Source organism: Triturus cristatus, chromosome 12 (assembly GCF_964204655.1).
Source record: "Triturus cristatus chromosome 12, aTriCri1.1, whole genome shotgun sequence".
NCBI lineage: Eukaryota > Metazoa > Chordata > Amphibia > Caudata > Salamandridae > Triturus > Triturus cristatus.
Genome location: NC_140595.1, coordinates 719,897,722 through 719,913,024, shown reverse-complemented (window position 1 = coordinate 719,913,024; position 15,303 = coordinate 719,897,722). Strand labels below are relative to the sequence as shown.

At 40.1% G+C, this 15,303-nt stretch overlaps 7 non-coding genes across 7 annotated transcripts; all 7 read left to right on the top strand.

Annotated features, from left to right (window-relative positions):
- Positions 1-732: 732 nt before the first annotated feature.
- TRNAS-UGA (transfer RNA serine (anticodon UGA)) lies at positions 733-814 on the top strand. Its single transcript has one exon. It is a non-coding gene; the product is annotated as a tRNA-Ser (tRNA).
- A 1,282-nt stretch (positions 815-2,096) lies between these two features.
- On the top strand, positions 2,097-2,168 carry TRNAH-GUG (transfer RNA histidin (anticodon GUG)). Its single transcript has one exon. It is a non-coding gene; the product is annotated as a tRNA-His (tRNA).
- A 2,553-nt stretch (positions 2,169-4,721) lies between these two features.
- Positions 4,722-4,803, top strand: TRNAS-UGA (transfer RNA serine (anticodon UGA)). Its single transcript has one exon. It is a non-coding gene; the product is annotated as a tRNA-Ser (tRNA).
- Positions 4,804-6,085: 1,282 nt separating this feature from the next.
- TRNAH-GUG (transfer RNA histidin (anticodon GUG)) lies at positions 6,086-6,157 on the top strand. The gene has a single exon. It is a non-coding gene; the product is annotated as a tRNA-His (tRNA).
- Positions 6,158-8,709: 2,552 nt separating this feature from the next.
- TRNAS-UGA (transfer RNA serine (anticodon UGA)) lies at positions 8,710-8,791 on the top strand. The gene has a single exon. It is a non-coding gene; the product is annotated as a tRNA-Ser (tRNA).
- A 3,907-nt stretch (positions 8,792-12,698) lies between these two features.
- On the top strand, positions 12,699-12,780 carry TRNAS-UGA (transfer RNA serine (anticodon UGA)). The gene has a single exon. It is a non-coding gene; the product is annotated as a tRNA-Ser (tRNA).
- A 1,282-nt stretch (positions 12,781-14,062) lies between these two features.
- Positions 14,063-14,134, top strand: TRNAH-GUG (transfer RNA histidin (anticodon GUG)). Its single transcript has one exon. It is a non-coding gene; the product is annotated as a tRNA-His (tRNA).
- Positions 14,135-15,303: the final 1,169 nt, after the last annotated feature.

The following is a 15,303-nucleotide window of genomic DNA, read 5'->3' as shown; positions in this document are numbered from 1 at the left end:
TGTGTACAACAAATGCTTTACACTGTCCTCGGATACTGCCTTACTGCTCGAGCAAGCTACCACTTTAGAGAGTAAGGTTATATCAAACTTTAGCCTCTGTAAAACCTCTGGGCACTGAGGACTCTGTGCACATTGTACCTTTTTGGGAACAGTAGATACAGAGCCACTTTCTCACAGTAGTGATAAAGTGATTAGAGTCCTAAGGCCAACATAAAGATAGAGCAAAACGTGAGGTGAAAAGCAAAAAGGTCGCTGGTAGGCCACCTTAAGGATGCCATGTCTAACAAAAATTAACTGAGGATTACGTGAGTAAAACATCAGGTTTCTCTACGGCATTTGGTGAGACAAGTGGGCCTTCTTTTATCTTCCATTCAAGCAATCTTTGACGGACCCATTTATTATAGAGCTCTTCGAGGATTAAAGATAAGGTACTTACAAAGGAGTCACAAATACTCAGAGATTGTAGACTTCTGTAATATGGGTCGTAGACTAAAAGCAGCGCAAAAACAGAGTGCAACAGGGTCCAAGAAATTGAGTGCCACATGAGAGTTTGCATGCAAGCGTATCCTTTTACAGATCCAGAGATATACTCATGCAATTTTTGTTTTTAGGACAGAACGTGCATGATGAAAAAAACATTGTTTTTAAAAAGCGCATTGCAGAATATCAGTACTTTGATGTGGGACAACTTGAATACTTTCAAACAAAATATTTGCATGCAGCTTACAGTAAGTTGTTGTGGCCGAGTGGTTAAGGCGATGGACTTGAAATCCATTGGGGTCTCCCCGCGCAGGTTCGAATCCTGCCAACAACGAGAATCTTGTTATTATCGGCTACAATTTCAGAAGTTAACCTTTAGTATTTCTTCAATTTCAGTTTTATAAATAGGTGGCTTATTTTTGTGTCACTATTGCCTCTCCACATATTTATTATCGCTACCTCTTTCATGTCTTTGCTACATCTCTCTTCCTACTTTAGCACTGGTGTAAACGCTTCAAATTATTATACCATTGCTCTCTCAATCATACCTGGGCATGCACTTGAAACTTACTTTACCAATAAAAGATGCAAAGAGAGAAATAGAACAAAAGTGCTGGCTGGATTTGGCAAACACACTTCATAAAACTGCATTTTCTTTTTTATTCTCCCCCGTGTTACATGCTTAACCTCTCCCTATGTAATTTCTCTTAATCTGCTGTCCCAGGAAGAGAATTTCATCTACAGGCTCTTTCTGTGTTTTTTTCCTTAGTCTTTCTTTCCCTTTTCTTAGCTGTGTAACTGTTCCTTTACGCTCTCTATTTACGCGCCATTAATCTCATTTGAGCTCCTTGCTCCCGCTCCTGTTTTCTCCAACTCTCATACTGCCAGTTCTCTCTTTCTCTGTGGTTGGTGGCTAAAATCCAGAGCTTTCGAAGCCACGTGGTTTCTGCCTCTTGTTGTCAGACTTGAATTGGAAAAGGAACCATATTAACAAGCCTTTACCACTCACACACGGCGGAAGTTTATACTTTAATTCAGTGAGCTAAGAAAAGCGTGTTGTGGGTCCCCTACGAGCCATGGTGCTTGCTTCATCATGATTTGGAACCAGTCATTAGCCGCAGCTCTGCTAATGAGCCACTGAGGTCAGTTTCAATAATTACTCAAAAACATGACCTTGCAGCCCGCCCTCAACTGTGTATTTATATTACTTTACTGCTGTTCGTGTGATTAGCTGGGAGGAGCTCACGGCGGCATCCTCCCTATAAAAGTGTGGATGGATCACTCCTTAACTCTTTCTTGCTTCACATACAAATGGCTTGAAAGGTGCAGGGAAGATGCAGGTCTAATAGACAGACTAGAAGGTCTGTGCCAAGTGGGTTTCTCTGCATTGGTGTCCCATCACAGGCCCGCAAGTGTAATGTGTTATCTTTGACTCCTGGCAGTTCACAAGCAGGCGGCCAGGAAACGGTTTCAGCCTATCAACCACTGAGGAGACGCAGCCTCTGTATGAGGAATGAGGAAGCAATGAATACATCCAGCCTATCACAGGAGCAGCCCTGAGTGTTACAAATTATGAATTCTCCATGTTAGTTTATGGCATTGACCCCATGTAGCTCGCCGTGATCGTATAGTGGTTAGTATTCTGCGTTGTGGCCGCAGCAACCTTGGTTCGAATCCAAGTTACGGCATTGTGGTTGGCAATGTTACGGGAGTTGGGTTCTGCTTTTACAGAATTACCAAATGTACCAGAGGTTTAAATATTTAAACCATCTAACAACAAAATATTTAATTTAACATGATTATAATCTGTAGCTATAATGTATTTACTTACATAAATTATCGTTCTTGAACCTATTGTGGGTGGAGGGGGAGCGGAGCTCACCCCCCAGGTGCAGTTGAGTAACCTGTGTTGTGGCTCTCTACAGGGAAGGCACAAATGTTGCTGTCACCCAGCCCAATCCAGACGTGTATTGGGGCCTGGTTTCAGGTAAATAGAGCAGTAAGTGCAGAGAAATGTTCACTCTCTAAAAGTGGCATTTCTAAAATAGTAAAGTTAAATCCAACCTCACCAGTAAGTAGGATTTTCAAAAAATAAATAAAGCTACTCCTCTCCGATATGGAATTACCAAATAAAAAGTATAGGGGAATACCCAATGCTAACCTATGAGAGAGGTAGACCTCACAGTAGAGAAAAATGAAATAGACTGTTTGGTACTTACAGGACATGCAAACCACCAAAGTACATATCTTATCTTTTACTTGCATAGCATCATGCACCTAGGACTACCTAGGGCCTACCTTAGGGGTAAATTATATGTAATAAAAGGGGAGTTTAGGGCTTGGCAAGTAGACTGGGACTCCCCTGGGAGACCCTTGAGTCTATGCCCAGAACCATAACTCTGCCAGTCGAGTACTTACCTAAAAGCCGATAACTCACTTCTCTTCCATAGGCTAACATTGACTGGTTCCACTTGGAATTTCTTCTAAGTGTGGAGTTTTGGAACTTTAAAATATTCATCTAAAATCAGCCGAACAACGAATTCTGATTTACTCACCTGTTATCAGGAGAGACCTCAGTGCTGCATCTTGTAGCTCAGTACTGACACTGAAAAGTAATTTTAACCGTACTTACCAGTAACTCGAATTTTCTTCCATAGGATATCATTGCTTGCTTTTTGCTGACAAAGTTTCTAAGTGTCGATTTTTGAAACTTACAAATATTCTTTAAAAATCGTACCAATTGTGAAAACGTAATTGCTTACCTGTTTTAGATAGATGTCCCAGTACTGAGCCTAGGAGCCCAGCACTGAATTACCAAAGTAACGAGAATGTACTTTACCCGTAACTTGAATTTTCTTCCATAGGAAACCATTGACTGTTTTTCTGTAAAATTTCTTCTAAGTGTCGATTTTGCAAACTTATAAATATTCCTTAAAAATCGCTTGTATAACTTAAACGCAGTTTCTCAACTGCTTACAGGTGGTACAGTAGTGCTGGATCTAGGATCCAACACTGACATAGAAAAAGTAACCATAACCCCACCTACCTGCTAAGTGAATTTCCTTCCATAGGATAACATTGGTAATTTGATCAGAAAAAATTTCTAAGTGTCAACTTTTAAAATAGCAAAATATTGCTTGAAAATCACAACAGTTACTAAAACGAATTTACTCACTTGTTTCCAAGAACTGTCCCAGGACTGAATCTAGGATCCAGTCCTGGATTTAGAAAAGTAATCCTGAAAGTAATTAATTGCATATAACTTAAAATTCCCATTGAGCTCAATGTAATATTGTATTTGAAATTGTGTTTCCTATTGCAATAAACTGTAACTATTACCTGCAAAAGTCAATTGCCTATTGCAAAGTTTTTAACTAAAGCATCTTATTCTGAGAAAGTATATTTTGATACCTATTGTTGGTTCTAAAATAAAACAACTATATATTTTTTATACAAACCATTGGCCTAGAGTTCAGTTCTTGAGTGTGTGAGACCATTTGCTGACTGAGTGTGTACAACAAATGCTTTACACTGTCCTCGGATACTGCCTTACTGCTCGAGCAAGCTACCACTTTAGAGAGTAAGGTTATATCAAACTTTAGCCTCTGTCAAACCTCTGGGCACTGAGGACTCTGTGCACACTGTACCTTTTTGGGAACAGTATATACAGAGCCACTTTCTCACAGTAGTGATAAAGTGATTAGAGTCCTAAGGCCAACATAAAGATAGAGCAAAACGTGAGGTGAAAAGCAAAAAGGTCGCTGGTAGGCCACCTTAAGGATGCCATGTCTAACAAAAATTAACTGAGGATTACGTGAGTAAAACATCAGGTTTCTCTACGGCATTTGGTGAGACAAGTGGGCCTTCTTTTATCTTCCATTCAAGCAATCTTTGACGGACCCATTTATTATAGAGCTCTTCAAGGATTAAAGATAAGGTACTTACAAAGGAGTCACAAATACTCAGAGATGGTAGACTTCTGTAATATGGGTCGTAGACTAAAAGCAGCGCAAAAACAGAGTGCAACAGGGTCCAAAATATTGAGTGCCACATGAGAGTTTGCATGCAAGCGTATCCTTTTACAGATCCAGAGATATACTCATGCAATTTTTGTTTTTAGGACAGAACGTGCATGATGAAAAAAACATTGTTTTTTAAAAGCGCATTGCAGAATATCAGTACTCTGATGTGGGACAACTTGAATACTTTCAAACAAAATATTTGCATGCAGCTTACAGTAAGTTGTTGTGGCCGAGTGGTTAAGGCGATGGACTTGAAATCCATTGGGGTCGCCCCGCGCAGGTTCGAATCCTGCCAACAACGAGAATCTTGTTATTATCGGCTACAATTTCAGAAGTTAACCTTTAGTATTTCTTCAATTTCAGTTTTATAAATAGGTGGCTTATTTTTGTGTCACTATTGCCTCTCCACATATTTATTATCGCTACCTCTTTCATGTCTTTGCTACATCTCTCTTCCTACTTTAGCACTGGTGTAAACGCTTCAAATTATTATACCATTGCTCTCTCAATCATACCTGGGCATGCACTTGAAACTTACTTTACCAATAAAAGATGCAAAGAGAGAAATAGAACAAAAGTGCTGGCTGGATTTGGCAAACACACTTCATAAAACTGCATTTTCTTTTTTATTCTCCCCCGTGTTACATGCTTAACCTCTCCCTATGTAATTTCTCTTAATCTGCTGTCCCAGGAAGAGAATTTCATCTACAGGCTCTTTCTGTGGTTTTTTCCTTAGTCTTTCTTTCCCTTTTCTTAGCTGTGTAACTGTTCCTTTACGCTCTCTATTTACGCGCCATTAATCTCATTTGAGCTCCTTGCTCCCGCTCCTATTTTCTCCAACTCTCATACTGCCAGTTCTCTCTTTCTCTGTGGTTGGTGGCTAAAATCCAGAGCTTTCGAAGCCACGTGGTTTCTGCCTCTTGTTGTCAGACTTGAATTGGAAAAGGAACCATATTAACAAGCCTTTACCACTCACACACGGCGCAAGTTTATACTTTAATTCAGTGAGCTAAGAAAAGCGTGTTGTGGGTCCCCTACGAGCCATGGTGCTTGCTTCATCATGATTTGGAACCAGTCATTAGCCGCAGCTCTGCTAATGAGCCACTGAGGTCAGTTTCAATAATTACTCAAAAACATGACCTTGCAGCCCGCCCTCAACTGTGTATTTATATTACTTTACTGCTGTTCGTGTGATTAGCTGGGAGGAGCTCACGGCGGCATCCTCCCTATAAAAGTGTAGATGGATCACTCCTTAACTCTTTCTTGCTTCACATACAAATGGCTTGAAAGGTGCAGGGAAGATGCAGGTCTAATAGACAGAATCGAAGGTCTGTGCCAAGTGGGTTTCTCTGCATTGGTGTCCCATCACAGGCCAGCAAGTGTAATGTGTTATCTTTGACTCCTGGCAGTTCACAAGCAGGCGGCCAGGAAACGGTTTCAGCCTATCAACCACTGAGGAGACGCAGCCTCTGTATGAGGAATGAGGAAGGAATGAATACATCCAGCCTATCACAGGAGAAGCCCTGAGTGTTCCAAATTATAAATTCTCCATGTTAGTGTATGGCATTGACCCCATGTAGCTCGCCGTGATCGTATAGTGGTTAGTACTCTGCGTTGTGGCCGCAGCAACCTTGGTTCGAATCCAAGTTACGGCATTGTGGTTGGCAATGTTACGGCAGTTGGGTTCTGCTTTTACAGAATTACCAAATGTACCAGAGGTTTAAATATTTAAACCATCTAACAACAAAATATTTAATTTAACATGATTATAAGCTGTAGCTATAATGTATTTACTTACATAAATTATCGTTCTTGAACCTATTGTGGGTGGAGGGGGAGCGGAGCTCACCCCCCAGGTGCAGTTGAGTAACCTGTGTTGTGGCTCTCTACAGGGAAGGCACAAATGTTGCTGTCACCCAGCCCAATCCAGACGTGTATTGGGGCCTGGTTTCAGGTAAATAGAGCAGTAAGTGCAGAGAAATGTTCACTCTCTAAAAGTGGCATTTCTAAAATAGTAAAGTTAAATCCAACCTCACCAGTAAGTAGGATTTTCAATAAATAAATAAAGCTACTCCTCTCCGATATGGAATTACCAAATAAAAAGTATAGGGGAATACCCAATGCTAACCTATGAGAGAGGTAGACCTCACAGTAGTGAAAAATGAAATAGACTGTTTGGTACTTACAGGACATGCAAACCACCAAAGTACATATCTTATCTTTTACTTGCATAGCATCATGCACCTAGGACTACCTAGGGCCTACCTTAGGGGTAAATTATATGTAATAAAAGGGGAGTTTAGGGCTTGGCAAGTAGACTGGGACTCCCCTGGGAGACCCTTGAGTCTATGCCCAGAACCATAACTCTGCCAGTCGAGTACTTACCTAAAAGCCGATAACTCACTTCTCTTCCATAGGCTAACATTGACTGGTTCCACTTGGAATTTCTTCTAAGTGTGGAGTTTTGGAACTTTAAAATATTCATCTAAAATCAGCCGAACAACGAATTCTGATTTACTCACCTGTTATCAGGAGAGACCTCAGTGCTGCATCTTGTAGCTCAGTACTGACCCTGAAAAGTAATTTTAACCGTACTTACCAGTAACTCGAATTTTCTTCCATAGGATATCATTGCTTGCTTTTTGCTGACAAAGTTTCTAAGTGTCGATTTTTGAAACTTACAAATATTCTTTAAAAATCGTACCAATTGTGAAAACGTAATTGCTTACCTGTTTTAGATAGATGTCCCAGTACTGAGCCTAGGAGCCCAGCACTGAATTACCAAAGTAACGAGAATGTACTTTACCCGTAACTTGAATTTTCTTCCATAGGAAACCATTGACTGTTTTTCTGTAAAATTTCTTCTAAGTGTCGATTTTGCAAACTTATAAATATTCCTTAAAAATCGCTTGTATAACTTAAACGCAGTTTCTCAACTGCTTACAGTTGGTACAGTAGTGCTGGATCTAGGATCCAACACTGACATAGAAAAAGTAACCATAACCCCACCTACCTGCTAAGTGAATTTCCTTCCATAGGATAACATTGGTAATTTGATCAGAAAAAATTTCTAAGTGTCAACTTTTAAAATAGCAAAATATTGCTTGAAAATCACAACAGTTACTAAAACGAATTTACTCACTTGTTTCCAAGAACTGTCCCAGGACTGAATCTAGGATCCAGTCCTGGATTTAGAAAAGTAATCCTGAAAGTAATTAATTGCATATAACTTAAAATTCCCATTGAGCTCAATGTATTATTGTATTTGAAATTGTGTTTCCTATTGCAATAAACTGTAACTATTACCTGCAAAAGTCAATTGCCTATTGCAAAGTTTTTAACTAAAGCATCTTATTCTGAGAAAGTATATTTTGAAACCTATTGTTGGTTCTAAAATAAAACAACTATATATTTTTTATACAAACCATTGGCCTAGAGTTCAGTTCTTGAGTGTGTGAGACCATTTGCTGACTGAGTGTGTACAACAAATGCTTTACACTGTCCTCGGATACTGCCTTACTGCTCGAGCAAGCTACCACTTTAGAGAGTAAGGTTATATCAAACTTTAGCCTCTGTAAAACCTCTGGGCACTGAGGACTCTGTGCACACTGTACCTTTTTGGGAACAGTAGATACAGAGCCACTTTCTCACAGTAGTGATAAAGTGATTAGAGTCCTAAGGCCAACATAAAGATAGAGCAAAACGTGAGGTGAAAAGCAAAAAGGTCGCTGGTAGGCCACCTTAAGGATGCCATGTCTAACAAAAATTAACTGAGGATTACGTGAGTAAAACATCAGATTCTCTACGGCATTTGGTGAGACAAGTGGGCCTTCGTTTATCTTCCATTCAAGCAATCTTTGACGGACCCATTTATTATAGAGCTCTTCAAGGATTAAAGATAAGGTACTTACAAAGGAGTCACAAATACTCAGAGATGGTAGACTTCTGTAATATGGGTCGTAGACTAAAAGCAGCGCAAAAACAGAGTGCAACAGGGTCCAAAATATTGAGTGCCACATGAGAGTTTGCATGCAAGCGTATCCTTTTACAGATCCAGAGATATACTCATGCAATTTTTGTTTTTAGGACAGAACGTGCATGATGAAAAAAACATTGTTTTTAAAAAGCGCATTGCAGAATATCAGTACTCTGATGTGGGACAACTTGAATACTTTCAAACAAAATATTTGCATGCAGCTTACAGTAAGTTGTTGTGGCCGAGTGGTTAAGGCGATGGACTTGAAATCCATTGGGGTCGCCCCGCGCAGGTTCGAATCCTGCCAACAACGAGAATCTTGTTATTATCGGCTACAATTTCAGAAGTTAACCTTTAGTATTTCTTCAATTTCAGTTTTATAAATAGGTGGCTTATTTTTGTGTCACTATTGCCTCTCCACATATTTATTATCGCTACCTCTTTCATGTCTTTGCTACATCTCTCTTCCTACTTTAGCACTGGTGTAAACGCTTCAAATTATTATACCATTGCTCTCTCAATCATACCTGGGCATGCACTTGAAACTTACTTTACCAATAAAAGATGCAAAGAGAGAAATAGAACAAAAGTGCTGGCTGGATTTGGCAAACACACTTCATAAAACTGCATTTTCTTTTTTATTCTCCCCCGTGTTACATGCTTAACCTCTCCCTATGTAATTTCTCTTAATCTGCTGTCCCAGGAAGAGAATTTCATCTACAGGCTCTTTCTGTGGTTTTTTCCTTAGTCTTTCTTTCCCTTTTCTTAGCTGTGTAACTGTTCCTTTACGCTCTCTATTTACGCGCCATTAATCTCATTTGAGCTCCTTGCTCCCGCTCCTATTTTCTCCAACTCTCATACTGCCAGTTCTCTCTTTCTCTGTGGTTGGTGGCTAAAATCCAGAGCTTTCGAAGCCACGTGGTTTCTGCCTCTTGTTGTCAGACTTGAATTGGAAAAGGAACCATATTAACAAGCCTTTACCACTCACACACGGCGGAAGTTTATACTTTAATTCAGTGAGCTAAGAAAAGCGTGTTGTGGGTCCCCTACGAGCCATGGTGCTTGCTTCATCATGATTTGGAACCAGTCATTAGCCGCAGCTCTGCTAATGAGCCACTGAGGTCAGTTTCAATAATTACTCAAAAACATGACCTTGCAGCCCGCCCTCAACTGTGTATTTATATTACTTTACTGCTGTTCGTGTGATTAGCTGGGAGGAGCTCACGGCGGCATCCTCCCTATAAAAGTGTAGATGGATCACTCCTTAACTCTTTCTTGCTTCACATACAAATGGCTTGAAAGGTGCAGGGAAGATGCAGGTCTAATAGACAGAATCGAAGGTCTGTGCCAAGTGGGTTTCTCTGCATTGGTGTCCCATCACAGGCCAGCAAGTGTAATGTGTTATCTTTGACTCCTGGCAGTTCACAAGCAGGCGGCCAGGAAACGGTTTCAGCCTATCAACCACTGAGGAGACGCAGCCTCTGTATGAGGAATGAGGAAGGAATGAATACATCCAGCCTATCACAGGAGAAGCCCTGAGTGTTCCAAATTATAAATTCTCCATGTTAGTGTATGGCATTGACCCCATGTAGCTCGCCGTGATCGTATAATGGTTAGTACTCTGCGTTGTGGCCGCAGCAACCTTGGTTTGAATCCAAGTTACGGCATTGTGGTTGGCAATGTTACGGCAGTTGGGTTCTGCTTTTACAGAATTACCAAATGTACCAGAGGTTTAAATATTTAAACCATCTAACAACAAAATATTTAATTTAACATGATTATAAGCTGTAGCTATAATGTATTTACTTACATAAATTATCGTTCTTGAACCTATTGTGGATGGAGGGGGAGCGGAGCTCACCCCCCAGGTGCAGTTGAGTAACCTGTGTTGTGGCTCTCTACAGGGAAGGCACAAATGTTGCTGTCACCCAGCCCAATCCAGACGTGTATTGGGGCCTGGTTTCAGGTAAATAGAGCAGTAAGTGCAGAGAAATGTTCACTCTCTAAAAGTGGCATTTCTAAAATAGTAAAGTTAAATCCAACCTCACCAGTAAGTAGGATTTTAAATAAATAAATAAAGCTACTCCTCTCCGATATGGAATTACCAAATAAAAAGTATAGGGGAATACCCAATGCTAACCTATGAGAGAGGTAGACCTCACAGTAGTGAAAAATGAAATAGACTGTTTGGTACTTACAGGACATGCAAACCACCAAAGTACATATCTTATCTTTTACTTGCATAGCATCATGCACCTAGGACTACCTAGGGCCTACCTTAGGGGTAAATTATATGTAATAAAAGGGGAGTTTAGGGCTTGGCAAGTAGACTGGGACTCCCCTGGGAGACCCTTGAGTCTATGCCCAGAACCATAACTCTGCCAGTCGAGTACTTACCTAAAAGCCGATAACTCACTTCTCTTCCATAGGCTAACATTGACTGGTTCCACTTGGAATTTCTTCTAAGTGTGGAGTTTTGGAACTTTAAAATATTCATCTAAAATGAGCCGAACAACGAATTCTGATTTACTCACCTGTTATCAGGAGAGACCTCAGTGCTGCATCTTGTAGCTCAGTACTGACCCTGAAAAGTAATTTTAACCGTACTTACCAGTAACTCGAATTTTCTTCCATAGGATATCATTGCTTGCTTTTTGCTGACAAAGTTTCTAAGTGTCGATTTTTGAAACTTACAAATATTCTTTAAAAATCGTACCAATTGTGAAAACGTAATTGCTTACCTGTTTTAGATAGATGTCCCAGTACTGAGCCTAGGAGCCCAGCACTGAATTACCAAAGTAACGAGAATGTACTTTACCCGTAACTTGAATTTTCTTCCATAGGAAACCATTGACTGTTTTTCTGTAAAATTTCTTCTAAGTGTCGATTTTGCAAACTTATAAATATTCCTTAAAAATCGCTTGTATAACTTAAACGCAGTTTCTCAACTGCTTACAGTTGGTACAGTAGTGCTGGATCTAGGATCCAACACTGACATAGAAAAAGTAACCATAACCCCACCTACCTGCTAAGTGAATTTCCTTCCATAGGATAACATTGGTAATTTGATCAGAAAAAATTTCTAAGTGTCAACTTTTAAAATAGCAAAATATTGCTTGAAAATCACAACAGTTACTAAAACGAATTTACTCACTTGTTTCCAAGAACTGTCCCAGGACTGAATCTAGGATCCAGTCCTGGATTTAGAAAAGTAATCCTGAAAGTAATTAATTGCATATAACTTAAAATTCCCATTGAGCTCAATGTATTATTGTATTTGAAATTGTGTTTCCTATTGCAATAAACTGTAACTATTACCTGCAAAAGTCAATTGCCTATTGCAAAGTTTTTAACTAAAGCATCTTATTCTGAGAAAGTATATTTTGATACCTATTGTTGGTTCTAAAATAAAACAACTATATATTTTTTATACAAACCATTGGCCTAGAGTTCAGTTCTTGAGTGTGTGAGACCATTTGCTGACTGAGTGTGTACAACAAATGCTTTACACTGTCCTCGGATACTGCCTTACTGCTCGAGCAAGCTACCACTTTAGAGAGTAAGGTTATATCAAACTTTAGCCTCTGTAAAACCTCTGGGCACTGAGGACTCTGTGCACACTGTACCTTTTTGGGAACAGTAGATACAGAGCCACTTTCTCACAGTAGTGATAAAGTGATTAGAGTCCTAAGGCCAACATAAAGATAGAGCAAAACGTGAGGTGAAAAGCAAAAAGGTCGCTGGTAGGCCACCTTAAGGATGCCATGTCTAACAAAAATTAACTGAGGATTACGTGAGTAAAACATCAGGTTTCTCTACGGCATTTGGTGAGACAAGTGGGCCTTCTTTTATCTTCCATTCAAGCAATCTTTGACGGACCCATTTATTATAGAGCTCTTCGAGGATTAAAGATAAGGTACTTACAAAGGAGTCACAAATACTCAGAGATGGTAGACTTCTGTAATATGGGTCGTAGACTAAAAGCAGCGCAAAAACAGAGTGCAACAGGGTCCAAAAAATTGAGTGCCACATGAGAGTTTGCATGCAAGCGTATCCTTTTACAGATCCAGAGATATACTCATGCAATTTTTGTTTTTAGGACAGAACGTGCATGATGAAAAAAACATTGTTTTTAAAAAGCGCATTGCAGAATATCAGTACTTTGATGTGGGACAACTTGAATACTTTCAAACAAAATATTTGCATGCAGCTTACAGTAAGTTGTTGTGGCCGAGTGGTTAAGGCGATGGACTTGAAATCCATTGGGGTCTCCCCGCGCAGGTTCGAATCCTGCCAACAACGAGAATCTTGTTATTATCGGCTACAATTTCAGAAGTTAACCTTTAGTATTTCTTCAATTTCAGTTTTATAAATAGGTGGCTTATTTTTGTGTCACTATTGCCTCTCCACATATTTATTATCGCTACCTCTTTCATGTCTTTGCTACATCTCTCTTCCTACTTTAGCACTGGTGTAAACGCTTCAAATTATTATACCATTGCTCTCTCAATCATACCTGGGCATGCACTTGAAACTTACATTACCAATAAAAGATGCAAAGAGAGAAATAGAACAAAAGTGCTGGCTGGATTTGGCAAACACACTTCATAAAACTGCATTTTCTTTTTTATTCTCCCCCGTGTTACATGCTTAACCTCTCCCTATGTAATTTCTCTTAATCTGCTGTCCCAGGAAGAGAATTTCATCTACAGGCTCTTTCTGTGTTTTTTTCCTTAGTCTTTCTTTCCCTTTTCTTAGCTGTGTAACTGTTCCTTTACGCTCTCTATTTACGCGCCATTAATCTCATTTGAGCTCCTTGCTCCCGCTCCTGTTTTCTCCAACTCTCATACTGCCAGTTCTCTCTTTCTCTGTGGTTGGTGGCTAAAATCCAGAGCTTTCGAAGCCACGTGGTTTCTGCCTCTTGTTGTCAGACTTGAATTGGAAAAGGAACCATATTAACAAGCCTTTACCACTCACACACGGCGGAAGTTTATACTTTAATTCAGTGAGCTAAGAAAAGCGTGTTGTGGGTCCCCTACGAGCCATGGTGCTTGCTTCATCATGATTTGGAACCAGTCATTAGCCGCAGCTCTGCTAATGAGCCACTGAGGTCAGTTTCAATAATTACTCAAAAACATGACCTTGCAGCCCGCCCTCAACTGTGTATTTATATTACTTTACTGCTGTTCGTGTGATTAGCTGGGAGGAGCTCACGGCGGCATCCTCCCTATAAAAGTGTGGATGGATCACTCCTTAACTCTTTCTTGCTTCACATACAAATGGCTTGAAAGGTGCAGGGAAGATGCAGGTCTAATAGACAGACTAGAAGGTCTGTGCCAAGTGGGTTTCTCTGCATTGGTGTCCCATCACAGGCCCGCAAGTGTAATGTGTTATCTTTGACTCCTGGCAGTTCACAAGCAGGCGGCCAGGAAACGGTTTCAGCCTATCAACCACTGAGGAGACGCAGCCTCTGTATGAGGAATGAGGAAGCAATGAATACATCCAGCCTATCACAGGAGCAGCCCTGAGTGTTCCAAATTATAAATTCTCCATGTTAGTTTATGGCATTGACCCCATGTAGCTCGCCGTGATCGTATAGTGGTTAGTACTCTGCGTTGTGGCCGCAGCAACCTTGGTTCGAATCCAAGTTACGGCATTGTGGTTGGCAATGTTACGGGAGTTGGGTTCTGCTTTTACAGAATTACCAAATGTACCAGAGGTTTAAATATTTAAACCATCTAACAACAAAATATTTAATTTAACATGATTATAATCTGTAGCTATAATGTATTTACTTACATAAATTATCGTTCTTGAACCTATTGTGGGTGGAGGGGGAGCGGAGCTCACCCCCCAGGTGCAGTTGAGTAACCTGTGTTGTGGCTCTCTACAGGGAAGGCACAAATGTTGCTGTCACCCAGCCCAATCCAGACGTGTATTGGGGCCTGGTTTCAGGTAAATAGAGCAGTAAGTGCAGAGAAATGTTCACTCTCTAAAAGTGGCATTTCTATAATAGTAAAGTTAAATCCAACCTCACCAGTAAGTAGGATTTTCAAAAAATAAATAAAGCTACTCCTCTCCGATATGGAATTACCAAATAAAAAGTATAGGGGAATACCCAATGCTAACCTATGAGAGAGGTAGACCTCACAGTAGAGAAAAATGAAATAGACTGTTTGGTACTTACAGGACATGCAAACCACCAAAGTACATATCTTATCTTTTACTTGCATAGCATCATGCACCTAGGACTACCTAGGGCCTACCTTAGGGGTAAATTATATGTAATAAAAGGGGAGTTTAGGGCTTGGCAAGTAGACTGGGACTCCCCTGGGAGACCCTTGAGTCTATGCCCAGAACCATAACTCTGCCAGTCGAGTACTTACCTAAAAGCCGATAACTCACTTCTCTTCCATAGGCTAACATTGACTGGTTCCACTTGGAATTTCTTCTAAGTGTGGAGTTTTGGAACTTTAAAATATTCATCTAAAATCAGCCGAACAACGAATTCTGATTTACTCACCTGTTATCAGGAGAGACCTCAGTGCTGCATCTTGTAGCTCAGTACTGACACTGAAAAGTAATTTTAACCGTACTTACCAGTAACTCGAATTTTCTTCCATAGGATATCATTGCTTGCTTTTTGCTGACAAAGTTTCTAAGTGTCGATTTTTGAAACTTACAAATATTCTTTAAAAATCGTACCAATTGTGAAAACGTAATTGCTTACCTGTTTTAGATAGATGTCCCAGTACTGAGCCTAGGAGCCCAGCACTGAATTACCAAAGTAACGAGAATGTACTTTACCCGTAACTTGAATTTTCT